This window comes from Erpetoichthys calabaricus, chromosome 7 (assembly GCF_900747795.2).
Source record: "Erpetoichthys calabaricus chromosome 7, fErpCal1.3, whole genome shotgun sequence".
In the NCBI taxonomy this organism is placed as follows: Eukaryota; Metazoa; Chordata; class Cladistia; order Polypteriformes; family Polypteridae; genus Erpetoichthys; species Erpetoichthys calabaricus.
In genome coordinates, this window is record NC_041400.2 from 57,457,742 (window position 1) to 57,475,323 (window position 17,582).

Genomic DNA, 17,582 nt, shown 5'->3' on the forward strand with positions numbered 1-17,582 from the left:
CAAGAGATCAAAAAATGCATTTGAAACGTCAAAAGAGAAACCGAAATAAAAATTGCTAGAGAAGCCAAAATGAACAACAAGCAATTTTTTTGTACTATTCCAATAAAAAGATGATAAAAGAGAATTTAAGAAACCTTGGTGACATGAATTGAGAAATTATTGAAAATGAGAAGGAAATAGCAAATGAACTGAATAAAGATTTCACACAATTATGTATAAAGGAAGAAACAAATGGAATACCTCATGCAGAAGTAAAAACAAACAGAGTTCTTAGATTTTAAAACAGAAGTGTCAGATGTGGTTCAAGTCCTCAACACGTGGAAGACCAATTAAACCCATGGACCTGATGGAATATAACCAATTGTACTGAAAGAAATGAAAGATGTCATCTATAAACCCTTATTGGGCATATTTCAGCTGTCACTTCAGAAAGGAGAAGTATCTATCTATCTATCTATCTATCTATCTATCTATCTATCTATCTATCTATCTATCTATCTATCTATCTATCTATCTATCTATCTATCTATCTATCTATCTATCTATCTATCTATCTATCTATCTATCTACAGTATCTGAGGATAGGAAAGTTGCAAATGTCACTCCAGCCTTCAAGAAGGGAGACAAAATGGATCCTAGTAATTACAGAACAATTAGTTTTAGTACCATGCAAAATTATAGAAACTATAATAAATAAACAAGAAAATTACGTAAATGAAAGTAATATTCTAAATAGCAGCCTGCATGGGTTTATGACAGTAAAATTGGAGGGATGGCAGACATTGAGGAGGCAGCAAAAGGCCTGGACAACCTTCAGAACTTGGTGAACACATGGAATATGCAGTTTAATGTATAAAAACACAAAGTGCTACATGTGGGCAAAAGGAACATAAATTATAAATATAAGATGTGAGACACTGTCATAAAGGAAGCAACCTCTGAAAAGGATTTAGGGGTATATGTTGATACAAAATTTTCATCAACTACGAAATGCACAGAAGCAGTTAAAAGAACATATAAAATGTTAGCTTTTATCATAAAAACTGTTGAATTTAACTAAAGGGACATTATGCTCCAACTATATAATGCACTAGTATGACCACATCTGGAGTACTATGTGCAGTTCCGGTTACCATGCTACAAGAAAAACATAGCGGCACTTGACACTGTGCAGAGGAAAGCAGCCAAGTGCATCCCAGGACTTAAGGACATGTCCTATTCTGACAGACCCTGAGAATGAAACCTGATTAGTCTCATGTAGAGGAGACCCTGTGGGGACCTAATCCAGGTATTTGAAATCCTCAAAGGCATTGATAAAGTAAATCCAGAAACATTCTTTTGGCTTAAGGGTGAATCACGTTCTCGAGGACATCAGTGGAAATTAAGGGGAAGTGCATTTCAAACTGAAGCCAGGAAGCACTTCTTTATACAAAGTGTTGTGGGACTCTGGAACAAACTACAGAGTCATGTAGTTGAAGCAGACACCTTGACAAAAACTGTTACAACTTATATATTTAATGTGCATATTGGCAATAAATTATGGGAAAAGTACATGTTTCTGGCAATTTTTAAGACAGGTAGCACCATGTGGTATTAACATCTGAAATACATTTTCAGAATGATTTTAGTATCACTTTTACTATTTATGCCGGTTGGCTATCTGAACAATAGAAGAAATCAAATAAACTTCACAATTTACAAATTAGCTCAAAAACAATTAAGAGTCACCAAGCAAAATATTACAAAGAAGATTAATTACGTAGGCCATTTTTTTTTGCATAATTGTATAGTAATTGTTTATAAGAATTTAATATCTGCTATTATGAGATATGTTGATGTGGTGGTTAGTGCTGCCTCCCAAAATTCTGGATTTGTACTGTATCTTGTGTTTAACCATTGCCCAAATGGAGTTTGCACATTCTACTGGTGTGTGAGTGGTTTTCATTCCACACAATCAAAAACATGCAGATTAGATTAATTTAAATTTCAGAGTGATGGATTAGTGGATTTGAGAATGTTCTAACTGTAAAATCACACGCGATAACTAAGAATTTCTTCTGCATCACCAGCAGAAAAGAGGAAAACACTAAATTCTTTGTGCTGAGAATATCGGAGGAAATACATAACCTATAGGTCTCAAAGGTCCTTGAGACAAACAAATCTATAGCCACACCAGTTGACAGATCAGATTTGTACTCAGCAGTCCAACTCTGTCAAACTGGATTGTTGATGACCACTCAACCTGAAGAAAAGAATTTCATGCATTATTAATGATATATGAAGGTATCATTGTGGAATTCACTCAGGGAATTGAAAACATTGACAAATATATCATAAATATGTGTTAAATAATCAGAGCAGAATGTAAAATTAAAAAAATATAGTATTTGTAAATATGAATTAAAAATGTGTACTACACAAAATACTGTATTTACTTTGTGCAGGGTAAAAGTTTCATTTTTCTTACACTGCACACTCCCTAGTGAGAATTGTTTGAGAGTTTCCAGTTTCACATACTTATTTTGATCATTTTTGCCATAATGTGAAAAATGAAACATAAGCCTTTTGAGGCAATAAATCATAAGTTATGGTGAGAACCAAACTTTCACAAGTCTAACATTGGCGTGAAAACTGGTGGACACTTAAAATATCATACCATAGCAAACATTACTTTTTAGTGGTTTTATGCTCTTATATTCACTGTGGGGTGCAAAGTAGACTGTGAAATATTCAATATAATTCATATTTAAAAGCATGATGAAATAAATCATTTTTAACTCTTCTTGAGTAGTATTTCCAAATAGAGGCTTGTACCAATAGGAGGCACATAGAAAGCAAAGATCACAGACTATGCAGTGCACCTTTAACTCTTGACATGTTGGCTTTCTTTATTGCTCACAGACAGTTCTCTTTTCCTCATTGGGCAAAAGGTCTCTCTCCTATTGCCAGAATGGAAAGAAAATTCAAGTACTTAATAAGAAAGTTCAAATAAATCATTGAGCTACTGTATGTTCACTATTTCCTATAGTGGGGACTGTCTTCTCCAAGCTAAGCAGAGGTGGGATATTTTAACATAAATTGCTCCATGGAATAGCCTTACAGGGGAAGTTTCCTCTTTTCTCTGACCTCTTTGTTTTGGTGATAATTCCCTTCAAAATCCTATTGTCCATCTGGACGGTGTCCTGTAAGATGTAATTCCAGTTGCTTCCTGAAAAAAAAAAAACGAGCATGCTTTGAGGTATCTGCATTTCTTAGTCCTCCTTTTCATGATTTTCTCTGTGCTTCCATATATTTTTGTACAAGGAAGTAGGGGTTAACAGCAACAGAGCCCCACAAAGCAATCAGGCTGACAGTGCAAAACAACTAACTTTATAACAGCATATTTAATAGGAATAGCAGTTGTAAAATATATACTGTAAATGAAAAAATGAAAATAAATTGTCAATCTATAAAAACTGATGCACCTTAAGTAGTGGTCACTATGCTATTTTTAATTTTTATTTTTTTTTCTAAAATGAATTTAAATAGGCTGTGATTAAAAGAAATCTTATTTTTTAATATACTAAGATAAATATTCTATCTGCTCCTGGATGCAATGAAACTTTTTCATTATTTTCTATGAACTGCACGTATGAATTAAACATAGTATTTTGGGGATGACAAAAACAATCATGGAATAGGGAGGTTTCCATCAGTGATTAGTGCAAAGTAAACAGCTAAAAGTTTCTTCGTTTATACGCCATTGAAAGAATGCATTTAGACCGGAAAAAATGACCAATGGAAGAATGGTGTTGATAAGCACACAATGTACAGTGCAAGAGATTCAGATTTTCCCTTTGCTCTTAATTTTCCATAGTTAGCCACATATAGGCATGTTAAATCTGTTTTATTTGCTACAAATGGTTACCAAGGATTAGATATTCTTTAGTTTTTGTAAAATAACATCTTGAATGATGATTGAATGGCAATGTTTACGAAAGTGCACAGCAAACAAGTACAGTAGTATAGTTAATTGTCGATGGACAACATACACCATCTTTCTCCCTGTGTATACTGATTGGTGTGTCTATCTACCTGGCTAGGACAAAGCAGGAACTGTCATAGCTTTATAAATGACAGATAGGGGGATAGGGAATTGTGATGGGGAAGCTGGCTTTTTGCAGAAGCTCATTAATAAATAAATATTATGGTCTGAACACACAACAGAATGACTAAAAAGAAAGAAAACTTAAAAGAAAAAATCTCTGACTTCCCAGTTACAGTTGCAGAGAGGCATCATGGAAGCGTTTTGCTGTTGGTGTAAAGGGGCCCCAGTAGTGTTTCTATGTCTGCTGAATAATTTGTTGGCTGAAATTCCTCAGTGTTAGTGTGTCAAAGAGAGGATGTGCAGTATTGTTCATAATGGCACTCAATTTTATTTTAATTCCCTCCATCGCTGCTTCCTCCAGTAAGCCCAGAGTGTGTCCCATAACAGAGCCTGCCCGTTTAATAATTTGTTTACTTGTTAGGCCTCTCTTGATGTCATGTTACCAACCAAGCACACCACAGTTTAGACAAAAATTCTTGCTATTACAGAGTTGTAGAATATGTGAAGGATATTACATATTCTTACAGGAAAACAGTCTTCTGAAAAAAAAAAGTCTACACTGCCCTTTCTTATACGCTGTAGTTCCTCTGTGCTACAAGAAATAAATTTCATGACACACATGACACATCATGACTCGCATGGTTGAACAGAAGAGCTTGAGAAAAACATACACATATTAAATATAGATTAACATAAACACATATGCTGCAATGGATACTCAAGGTGAACTACATCTGAGCAGCGATGTGATTTTTTTTAACATTCTTCACTGTGTTGTGATAAAGCCTTGATGTTCTAATAATATATATTCAGAAATGCAGACATTATGGATTTGCTTCTACATATGAAAACTCTGGAATTCTCATTACCATCAGGGGGAAGGTCACTCTTGGTGACTCTAAATTAGAGGACAGCATTTAAAAGACCATCATTATTTTAATAATTTTAACATGCCACAAGTTGCAGAAATTAACCTGAAAATCTAAAGGTTATACTTTAACAGGCCTAGATGTAGATGCCATATGAAAAAAAAAAGTGGGACGGTGCATAGCCTACAAATAAATAACCTAACAATCTCAAACCTGCTCAGTCCATGTCTAGGTGAAAAGGAGCATCAACCTCTCCTGACAGTGTCAGGTGCAGTACAGGTACCACCCTCAGAACGGGTGTAACTACATTGCAAGGCCCACTCATATGCATGCATGCACACACACACACACACACACTCTCTCACATGGAGCTAATTAGCTTAATTCTAGGGGAGGTGGGATGAAAATTGAAGTACAAAAAGGAAAACCCGCTTAGATATAGGAAGAATATTAAAAATCTACACACAGTTAATGACAAAGCACTGTATTTGAATATAGGAGGCTGGATTTGTGAGGCATTGTGCTAACCTCTGCACCAACATGCCACCACCAACTGATGAATTCAGCTAAAAATTAAGATAAATCAGAAAGTGTGCTAGAAGTAAAGACTTTATAGATTAATTGTGCTAGCTTACAAATCGTATAAATAAATATAGCTTCCATTAAAAAAAAGTCCCAGAAAGTAAATTACTCTAACCAAGATGTATTTTCACTTGGGACAGGATCCAGCAAAGGCAGTGCATAAAGAACTCTTGGCCCTGGTGAAAACTCTCCAAGTGAGACCTTGCTCCCAGATGGTGATGAAAACTCCCAGAGGCTCTGTTCTCACATGTAGAAGCAAATTCATAATGTCTGCTTTTCTGAATATAAATTGTGAGAAAATGAATGCTTGAACACAACATTCAAAGTATGTTAACAAAATCACAGTAGCTACTTTGGTTTGAGTGAAATTTTTAAATCTGTGCAGTGCAAATTTTGTTAGGTAAAAATGTTCTATGGCTTCATCTTGCTTTCTTGGCAAACACAGTGGGAAAACAATGAATGGCATGTTGGAGAATGCTTTATTCCCTTACCTTTAGAAAAATAGAGGTTTCTGGGAAAAAACACTTCCTAGTGCACTTTAAAATACAAGACAAAAGTATGCTTTGAGTGCTTGCATAATTTCTTTTTACTGTTCACAATTACTTAATTACCAGCTTTCTCCACTATTAGAAAGAATATGAGTAATAAATGCATGATGCAATACTATTTAAACAAGTTTTGCTTTGAAGGACTGGAGTATACTATAGACAACAGCACTTAAATGTTAGTGTATCCATGGCAATAAATGTACTGATATATTAAAACACTTGTTAATTTGTTATTCTCATTTTTAAACAATTGATAGGGTTATGCATATTTAACATTATAATATTTGCATGGTGTAGTACGAAAACAGAAACGATAACAATACAGTGTCTATCAGTAAAATACACACACATACACTTACACAAGGATTTTTTTCGGAGTGCGACCAAATATGTAGTATAGCGAATATCTTGTGACTCTCTCTGGTAAAAGCGCCTTCATGGATTTTATTATAGGATGGATATAACAAGCACATCTAATCCGGGCCCTCTCGAGGGTTAAAAGAGGAATGGGGAGTCGTACATTGAGATCCACCCCTTGATAATTCGAGCCAATAGCATTTCACATTGATGTAGAAAGTAAAGAATGAGAAAGACAGCTAACAAAAAAAAAAAAAAACGTTCAAGATAAACAATGAATCCTTGCCGTATGCTTATTGACACGGATAATTTAGCCTTGTTTGCTTGACTGCTTTAATTTTTATGTATACTTTTATGAACTTTTAGTGCATATAAATAATTAATGCATCGCAGTTTCCAGATACTAATCGAAGACCAGTCAAATAAGTGCTAGTTTACCCGCATCTGCATTTACAGTTTCCGAGGCTGGGTTTGGCAGTGGGGATACCTTAAAGCTAATTAACATCCGAATCCTCTTCAAATGAATATTATTATCTATGCACTAAGTGATTGTAATCACGACAGTTTTGGAATCAAGTGACACGTTATAACAAAGGAAATAATTAAAAAGAAAAAAAGCAATTGAGATGTGGATGAAATTCATTTTAACGGTGTTTACTTACCAGGACAAACAACGAGTGTATTACAGTTATCATTTCTGAAGAGAAGCCCGTTAGCGAGCACCCTAAAGCGGAGGGATACGGCTTTCTGTATCTTCGTCGACAAGGCGGAGCCGAGGTTTCCAGGAAGATGCGTGACAATTGGTATGCCAGCGCCATAATGCCACTGAGCCTCACCATCTCTGTCTCTTCTTTATTCTTCTATTCTGACACCCACCGGCCGAAGAAAGCTGTTCTCTGACAGACTGTAACGGGACTTTTCAAAATAGCGTATAGAAAGATCTGAACGCGGACATTTTAGCGTTCCTTTGTTGCGTAGACACAAACTGCCTTTCAATGAGTAGCCCTGTTGTAACTTCGATTAACTCTTTAAAGAACAAACAGGCGAGTCTCGCCGCTTTCAAACAATAAAGGGATTTAAGTAAATTGATTTCCCAATGTTACCTGCGCTCTCTCTTTCTTTTTCGCATGCTCTCTCTTTCTCCCTGTCTCTACCTATTGTAGTCCGGATTATTATTTTTTTTGTTTTCTGTTATTGTCCCTTTGAATATGTAACGCCATTAAAACAAATAATTTTAAATGGAATAAAAGTTCCTCGTCATTTATATGAATGTCATGCAAATCACACACTAGTAGTTTCCAAGGTTCGCATCATGCAGTGTGACATTTAGATATTATTAAAGTAGTCTTAGTAATGTTTTTTTCGACAGAAAGGACAGCCGATTTCTTAGAATTGTAGTAGTTTAGCTGATAGGTGTGTGTTGGCAAAGTCCAGTATAATGTCAACTTTTCTTCGTGCCACTCACTCCACGTGCTCTGGCGCTCGCACCTCGCAGTGCTCACTACCTGTACATGACCGCGCGCACGCACTAGTCCTACGGGGGCTGCAAGGTGTACACGACAGAAGAGCGATCGAGCGCAAAGAGGTTTATCAGCTTGCACTTGCATTTCTCATCCTTGACAGCATCAGGACCTTGTTGTGGGTTGTAAACGGCGCTGCTTATGCACCGAGCGCATTTTCTGTTCAGTCTCGATTCAAGCAAGCCCCGTAGCACACAGCAGATGCTTAACCTCCTCAATGAGATAAAAGCCAGACGTGGTGAGAAGGGCTTATGCAGTTAGTTGTCGCTAATGGTTGCAAATAATACGACAGCATAACTACATGAAACCGTCGTTTCTTTCTTTCTTTCTTTCTTTCTTTCTTTCTTTCTTTCTTTCTTTCTTTCTTTCTTTCTTTCTTTCTTTCTTTCTTTTAGATGTTTGTTTACATTCTATCTATCTATCTATCTATCTATCTATCTATCTATCTATCTATCTATCTATCTATCTGCTTACCTGCCTGCCTGCGTGTCTGTCATCATCATTATCATCATCATCATCATCATCATTACCAATTTTGTCCTGTTCCTGCCAGGTGCCACAAGAAGGACCGGAACCTACTCAGTGCCCGCAAATGATACATACATCAGTCTGAAACTCCGAAAGAGAAGTCTGTTAAGTTGAAAGAGTGAAAGAGGCTTGCATACAGGACGACGAGAAGGCGGAGGGGAAGGGGTGAGCGAAGAGTCTTTAAAATGTCATTCTTCACGTTGCATATGTTTAAAAATAGTGTTTCTTTTGTAAAGTTAACGCAGAACAGTGACGTGTGATTTTGTAAAGCAGTTCATGTATCAGGGGTACGGGCCAACAGACCTAGATTAGTTCTCAGGAGTTCCACAGTGTACCAGCTTATTGCAGTTCGTTGCAGGTTATAAATTACATATTTCGCCATTCATTTTTCCGGAATATGCTTAAAACCTTTTAAGGCCAAGAAAGATGGAACTCAAGATCTCCACCGTTTCTACACAGTTTAATTGAATATTAGAAAATTACATACAGTACATAACAATAAATGAGCAAGTATGAAAATGATAAAATCTATCTATCTATCTATCTATCTATCTATCTATCTATCTATCTATCTATCTATCTATCTATCTATCTATCTATCTGTGAAATTGTGCATACAGGTCCTACTTTATAAATAAAGATCCATGGAAAGAAGTACACATTTTTTCTTTACTTTGATGCCCTAAAGCGCGCAGATGTTCTCATTTGTAGAACTACTATTACAAATGTCTGGCCCATATAGCTGATTTTCTGAATAAACAAATACATACATACATACAGTACAAACATACATACATAATTACATAGATACATTTTTTAAAGTGAAAATTTCAAATATACTATAGTTTTAACTTACTTTCCTCATATATGCATGTTAGGTTAACCAACGTCCCTCAATTGGCCTTGTGTGCCTGAATGTGACCTTTTGTAGAACCGGAGCCCCTTCTAAATTAGCTTCTGCCTTACCACCCAAGATGCTAGGACATGGTCCGTCCTCCGCAACCTTGAACTGGATTGAGAGGCTTCGAAAATGGACAGACGAATTTTTGAACATTATCGGAAAATTATGGATGGTGCTTTTATTGTCTGAAGACATTCAAGAACAGATGTCTAATATTATATAACTTATTCAAACGCGATCTGTTGAATTCGGGATCACTGCTTGTATACAGAAACTAAAATAAACTTTTGAAAATCTAAATTTTACATTGATCCGTTGTCTTAAAAATTAACTTTTGAACGGGATAAAAAAAATCGAACAGGTACCATTCAGTTGAAACACTGAAACTAGATACAAATAAATAAAAATAACTTAGTCACTGTATGAAATGTGAGCTGTTATAATATTCTGCGTGGCGCTGAAAAAAAAGTAATACAGTGGGGCATTACCAGGCTCATTAACCTTGTTAATAAGTATTTCAGGGGGCTTGCCAATACAGTGCAGACACATAACTTGAGATTTGTGATTAAAGTTTGTAAATAGCAATTTACAGCGTTTAGGGAAGCTGGCATCAGTGATCTGCGTGCAGTGACACAATCTTGGATGCATTTATCGATCTTTTTAAGAGGAAAAAAAATGACAGGCATTAGTCGCTTTATCGAAATACAATAGTCTGGAAATGAAATCCCGCCCATTTAGTCAAGAGTGAAACTGATTATTCCTCTCGCACTGGAAGAGCCGGAGGGAGAGACTCGGTTGGGATTGTGGGAGAGAAGAGCCACACCAGACCTCATCAAATCAGGCGGTTCTTTGCCTGGTGCGTCTTTTGCCTTTTGCTTCCTTCTTCCCGAAGCTTTCTGCGGAGGGGGGGCGGGGGCTGATACTTTACTCCCCCCTCTTTTCCTTAAGACACTGTCATTTCCTCAGCATTTCATGCCAGACGGGCGATCGGCTACTTTTGTTAACCCAATTTCAGAGGCACTTTCTTTCGTTCTTTCTGTCTGTCTTTCTTTCTTCCTTTCTGTCTTTCTTGCACATACTCTCATTTCGCTCCACGTTTGCCCGATCGAGTTTTTTTTCCTTCAGTTCTGTGGATTTTAAAGAGTTTTGCAAGACACTTTCATATTTGAAGAAAGAAAGGAGAGAAAAAAAGGTTTTCATGATTTTTGTACCAGGTGGAGGAGCCTACGATTGTGTTTTTGTCTGGCAACACTTATTTAACGGACCGGTTTCATGCACTATAAAGTAAGTAGCACAACTGAAGCCGTGCTCAGCGCGCTGTTATTAATAAGCTGTGTAGCGATGATGGTAAATCTACACCACTAACGTGCTTAGACCAAATGGTTTTTGCATTGCATCTGCGTTATGTCATTAGGCATCGCAGGCAAAGTGTTGTATAATTATAGCCGGCTTTTTAAAGCATGATATGAGCAACCGCTTTTTTTGTTACTGAATCTCACAGTTTCGCAACAAGATTAAAATCTAGTCTCCAGGAAAGGGATATAAATTCTGATGAATGAATATACAAATCTAGACCAAGTACTGTATACAGCAATGGGCAGGACTGAAGTGGAAGCCAGTAAGCATTTTTACCCGTTTGAGGAGCATTCAAGGACTGTCATGCGGTCTGTACAACCGTCGCAACCAGCTTCACTTTTTCAGTACTTCTACACACAAAGTGTACGTTTCATCTTAAAAACAGGATTATCGGGTTCGAACTCTACAACATTTAAAATTTTGTAACTTTTTATCCAGTTTGATGATTTTCCACACTGAATATAGCACAAGAAAAGTTAATGTACGTTGAGTAACTTAACAAGGCATTTAATCATTTATATATATGTGTTTGGGTAATGCGCTATATACATATATGTCACATTAGTCTTGTGTGGATATATATATATATATATATATATATATATATATATATATATATATATATATATATATATATATATAATATATACACAGACACTGCATGTGTACACACACACATGCATGCATACTGTGTGTGTGTGTGTGTATATATATATATATATATATAGCACATTTTTCACACACATGTCTACTGGATCAGTTATAAACACACCAGTATCGCACATTTTATATGAAGCCTTATGTATATTATATAAAGCCTCATATTGGAAGGATAATGTTTCATTATTGCTTATTTGATATCAATCAGCACAGCATTTTATTATCTCAAGCTGTTCTTTATGAAGATCTTACAGACCCTAAAAGTTTGATAGTGCTAAGTGAATCGGAATGCAATTAAGCTGAAAAATCAGCCCCTGGGTTTGGCATTATTCGTGTTTCCACTTTCTTCACTGTAATTTGCAGTACTTTTTGTCTGGCCAAATATTATGTGGACCTTGTTTAGCCCATTCCTCCATTCACTTACTTAAAATATAATGATCATGTGTCTCTTTAAATAACATTGTTTGTAGTTTTTGTTAATGGTTCCACATCTTTGAACACAATATTTTTTACATGTACTTATTATCTTACATACACTTATTTTGTCAGCAAGGCTAAAGGTTACGTGTCTGCTTTAACTTTTTAATTCATCTGTCTTTTACTAACAGGTGATCATACTTATAATATTGTTATGCTTACACAGGGCTCTAGCAGACCTTGAACAAACAAGCAGTGGAATATTTTTCTTATTCTATATAAATATATCTGTGCAAACTTGGCTTTTTAACATCTTAAACTCAACAAGACATATAGTTATGGTAATTGCAATAACCAAAGCTACCTTTTTATTTAGTTACGTTATACAGACATAGAGGAGATAGCTTTTTTAGTTATGCCAGGCAGAAAAGTGACTAGTTTTGTTTTTTTCTTGCTCTGCGTTTTGGGTTATTGTGGCTGCATAGTAAGTTGATTATGCAGTATAATAACAGTAATCCCAAGAGGTCTGACACTGATATGAAAATATTGCCACCTGTGAACTCACATTAGCTTTTCAATATATTTATAACATGTTTTAAAGATTGCAGCTTTTACATCACCCTTAAGATATCCAGCCACATATGACTTTATCTGTTCATTTTCTAAAACCATTGTATCTTTTAACGGTTATTTGAATTGTTAGACTTATACAGTAAATTTAATTTAGAATTTAAAGACCAATTTGGAGATGCTTCTTTTTGTCAGGCTTTCATTGGAATAACACATTAAAGACAGAGTAAAGTTAAAAATAGTGTACTTTCACTCAGTGTTCATCTGTTAGTTGTGGCTATACCACATATACGCCCATGTTACATTTCTTGATCATTTAAAATTCAGCTAATGCCCCATAAATATAACATTGCTTACCAATTACTTGAAACTTTCTTAACCATGTAATCATTGTATCAGATGGGATTTTACATACATCGTTGTGATCATTTCTGAAAGAAATCACCATCCTCACTGAAGAAAAAAACTTTTACAAACTTTTATTAGGGCACTACAAAGAAAAAGGGTCTATGTTATATTTGTAATATAATTGGAAATGTTGATACAAGAAACAGATGTACAGATATAAGAAAGTACTATAATGGCCTAAAACACTATAAACCAATTTATTTTGGTAAATTTTTGCTGGTCACATGGCTGGTTTTTGTTTTATGCAGAGCCTTTTTTTATAAGAGTTGATCAATTTGTATAGCCAAAAGGGATATTAAATATGGGCAGTAAAATTAAGTCAGATATATGCATGGCATATTTCAAAATTACTTAAAGCCAACACATTTCCAGGCAACACTATGTAACATGTGAAAAACAAAACAGCAGGGTACTATATAAAATTATCACTGTTGTTAAGATAGAGACCCATGAGCTTTGACAAAAACCAAACTACAGTTAATGTGACTTTAGTTAGTTATTTGATATCTGTTGAAAATAAATAATGCAATTGTGTAGACATTGAGCAAGTATAGAAGTATATTGTATTTGTTTTACACACTTAATTTATTATTTTATGTTGGATTTTTTACATTATATTTGTCTTATGGTTGGGTTATGTTGTTATGCAACGTGTAAAAATTCAGTATATAATTTTTTGGAGTTAATAGACCATAAAAGATACCCAAGTAATTTTTCATCTTTTACCTACTGTTTCTTTTCATATGACACCGTGTTGGTTAGCCTGTTGCTCCTGATGGATTAACAGTAATCAGCTTAGATCTGAAGTAAATTTGCTGCATGTGGACAAATGATTAGACTGGTGTCTTTAGAGTAGTACTTTAATCTCAGATTCACAGTGACAGCAGTTCAGTCCGTTTTGTTCACGGTGACCTGTCATCTTTAGGAAATCAGTCTGGCCTTCACATGCAGTTCACAAAAACTAACAGTGACCACAGAGTCTTAGGTGCCTTACAAAAGAAGGATTAATGGTTCTATGTGTCTGTGATTGGTCAGTGGCGACAGCTGATTGCCATGGCATAGCACGACAGAGTTTGCTTTCGGCTGTTTATTATGTAATTCTTTGACATCTGAATTACTAAGCCTTTATAACCTTTATGTAAAATAATTTCAAATACGGTGGATTTAATGACAACAACTTTATTAGGCATACATATATATTTGAATTACATGAAGAATGTTATCCATTATATGTGTTGTTCCGTTTCAGTGCCTACATAAAGTGCTTTAGCACATGATTCTTTATGGAAGGTTCTGTGTAAAAAAACATTTTGTGCTTATAAATCTCTCATTATTTGTCAGTTGATAAATGACTTTGAATTATTGTTGTTAACAATCAAGTTTAAGGTAAAATATTTGCTTCTGTGTATATAAAATACACTATTATATGGTCTGAAATTGATTGATAGACTAATTATGTATTTTTTAATATGTTCACAATGATTGAAGTTCAGATAAGATATTACAGAAAATATTTTGACAATTTCATGATAAATTGCTGTCAATATGTTCTGGTAGTGAAAATGTCTCTTCTTTCTTTAGCTGGTGTGGTGTAAGTTCAGTATTGATTTTATTTTGGCATATAAATAACAGAATAAGGTGTCTTTTACAGATAAGTGTATATAACATCACTGAGTGGGGTCTTGCTCATCAAGGAAAAGAGAAACCAAATACATCTTTAAAGAATACTTAACACAAGGTTTCGAGGCTCCGGTCTATATTTTGTGCATTATGTTTGGTAGTGCATATGTGTAGCACTGTCCACAGTACATAGTTCTTGGTTGGTATTGACCAGAACAACAAATCACTTTAATTAAAAACAGTAGGACTTAGTATTAGTATGGAATGTTTATGTGAATTTAAAAGAAAAGGTTGCACGTATTGCTTTAGCTACATATCATTTGTATAAATGTTAATTTTATATATATTTATAAATGATTCTCCAGTCAAAATATTATTTTACATTTTTCATAAAACATTTGTTATTAGTTCTGTATTTATCAAAATTATATACTGTAAAAACATATGCATTATCACTTGAATGAAGACGTTACCAGTTATTTTATTGCAACAGTTCTTACCTGTGTCATTAGTTCTTACTGTCACTCATAAATTAATGCAAGTATAACTGAACATATTGTTTCATTATTTTATCAAAACAGTAAAGTGATTGCCCTACATATGTTAGTATATATAGTTAATAAAGTATTAAAAACAAAGATGTTGTCAAGTAAAGGAGAAATGAAGAGTGAGTAAGGAAGGAGATTTACGGCATCGTAGCAACAACAAAAAAAGTAAATTTTATTTATTTATGGCATTTATATTAAAAGCAGATGGTATAGTAAATGCCCAATATGGCAAATAATCACTTGCTGTCACAAGCTGGTACAGCTTGATAACATGGTGAAGAACTAAAACTGGAAAGTGAAATAAAATGTAGTCTGTTGTACAAAGTTGTTTTAAAGATCAATCTTTGGCACCCTAATTTTTTCCTAAAACAAAATGGAGTTTTTCAGGGCTATTAAAATAAAGTTTTTCAGGATTATGGAATTAGTTGTCTTGGTTTCAGAGAGAAAAAGTTAATTGCATAATTTTGGAATTCTTTAGGGGAAGACTTCTTTAATGTCACTATGGTACAGTATATTGTTTGTTATTTTTTCATATATTAGTATTTGTTTATGCTTTACTTAATCATGCACTGTGATTTTTGCCCAATAATCAGAATATGATAAGCACATTTTTTAGTACGACCATCTTTGCATTTAACTCTTTGGAAAAATCCAAGTTTGAAAAGGATAGACATTTCAGAAATATGACTTAAACAAGCATGCAAATAACAGAAATTTTCCAGTAGCTGGTTTAGAGTCTCAGTTGGTTAGAAGTTATGTGACAGTGTGCTAGTGCTCTGGGACCCCTCTTTTCTTCCACAGGAGTGCCTTTTATTTGTTTATTGCTCTTTGTTCTTGGATACTTTTATCTTTTAAAGCTGCTAGTGTGAGCTGATAATTATTTTTTTTTGGTTCTTGTGGTTGTATAATATTCTGTTGTACTCAACTGTACATGAAAGGCCTGTGTATGCCAAGAGTTTTAGAAGGTGCAAACAGGTTATTGAGAAGTCCACTGGTTAAACTTAAAGAGCTTTGCTAGCAGGTGTTTCTCCTTTTGCTGTTAAGAAGGAGTCTATAATGCTTAAAGCCATTTCTTTATAAATGCTTATAATTTAAAATAATACCAACAACAATGTTCTTTGAATTTATACAACAGAAGCTAGATTATAGACTGCTTTGCTAAATGTGCTTGAGTGTTTTAGAAGTGTGGCAACTAGCCATGTCAAGTATCGATTCACCATTCATACTTTGTTGTTCAACCTCACTAAATAACACTGAAATAAATTTGTGAAGTAAATTTTCACAGTTTTACACAGTAGTACAACCATGCAACTAATGATTGTATAAGTAATATTTGTCTTGTAATACCATAGCCGCAATATGCTCATTTCTTAATGTGACATTTCAGACAAGCAAGCTAGATTTTCTAAAACCTTGGCCATTTGTATGTATCAGCTGAAACCTTTTTTTTCAAATGAAAAAGTTCAGGTCTACTTGTTAAGTATGCTTATATTAGTCTATTCTAGGAAATGTTTCATACTGATGTGGTTTAGTGTCACTGCAGTATATATTTTTTGACTTATGTAGCTAGGCTATGTGTGCTTCACAGACTACGCACCATGAAAAAAGTACATAGGCAAAGTTCTTTTAAAACTAGTAAACCTGTCAGAGAACTGACCATATGGTGTTATTTTCTCAGTGTATTTACAATTGTCCACTTTATCAGCATTTTAAAAATGTTAAAATGTAACAGCAAAACTAAGTTTGCTTACAACAGTTGTAGGATGGTCCTTTCGGTCTCGGTGAGTTTTTTGGAGGAGGTGAATTTTAACTACATTTGGTAATAATTAGAAAGCAAGATGAAGTGTTATATAGACGTTATTAATTAAAGAAATCAAATACCAGTTTTTCATTTAATAGGCATGTGGTAAAGTCTGTGGAAAATTTCTTTGCTTACTTAAATTTATTATATTATTTTTTTATTGTACTGACCAACCTCACAATGGCATACTGCTTGCGTATAAAAGTAAGAATCAGGGAGTGGAGCTCCCATGCTTTGATCTTTTTCATGTATTGAAGTTTCCTTCAGTTTCCTTCAGGAATGTGCTGTCAAGTAAGTTGGTGACGCTTTGCACCCTTTGCTGTGCAAGTGTGGGGTGTCCCATATGAAATGAGGTCTGGCCTTGGGTTTTGTTCATTGGTATCAGTCTCCCCGCCTCCTCAAGCTTAAGTTATGAATAAGCAAGTGAAGAAAATGGGTAAAAGAGACTGAGTACATATTCTTTATGTGAACGCTAAATATTTTGTTGTTTAAATGGGAGTTTCTAGAATAATAATAACACTTTGTGTGTCGATGACAAGCTGTGATTGGTGTCCTTATAACATAATATGTAGTTCTTTGAATATGTAAATCAACACCATGTACAAATATGCATCTCGATTTGTAAGATATTTTAAGCGTGGTATACAAGTGCTTGGAATCTTTAGGTTATATTGTAAAAATAAATGATAACTTCAAGGCAGAATTTGTTGTATGTACTGCTTTATTCAATTGTGGTAACACAGTGAAATATTTACTTTTTTTAAATAACATAATGTTGAGAATGGTTTAAGGTTACTGTGAATCACATTT

At 34.6% G+C, this 17,582-nt stretch overlaps 1 protein-coding gene and 1 long non-coding RNA gene across 15 annotated transcripts in view; one reads left to right on the forward strand and one right to left on the reverse strand.

Moving 5' to 3' along the window:
- Window positions 1–17,582, forward strand: part of LOC114654283 (myocyte-specific enhancer factor 2C) — a 187,273-nt gene that overhangs the window by 40,031 nt on the left and 129,660 nt on the right. For 11 of the 13 annotated variants that reach the window (XM_028804737.2, XM_028804740.2, XM_028804739.2 and 8 more), the window contains exon 2: window positions 8,517–8,656. The exons of 1 other annotated variant lie outside the window; for it this stretch is intronic. The gene's annotated coding sequence lies outside the window, so the exon portion shown is untranslated. Of the gene's footprint in view, window positions 1–8,516; window positions 8,657–10,246; window positions 10,677–17,582 lie in introns of those variants that run through there. One more of the 13 variants, XM_051930075.1, reaches the window with a different exon arrangement.
- LOC127528843 (uncharacterized) lies at window positions 1,500–8,589 on the reverse strand. Of its 2 annotated transcripts, none has more exons than XR_007935446.1 (2): window positions 8,438–8,589; window positions 1,500–3,208 (listed from the first exon to the last, which is right to left on the reverse strand). It is a non-coding gene; the product is annotated as an uncharacterized LOC127528843 (long non-coding RNA). The 2 variants fall into 2 exon arrangements; XR_007935447.1 differs by lacking the exon at window positions 8,438–8,589 and adding an exon at window positions 7,106–7,471.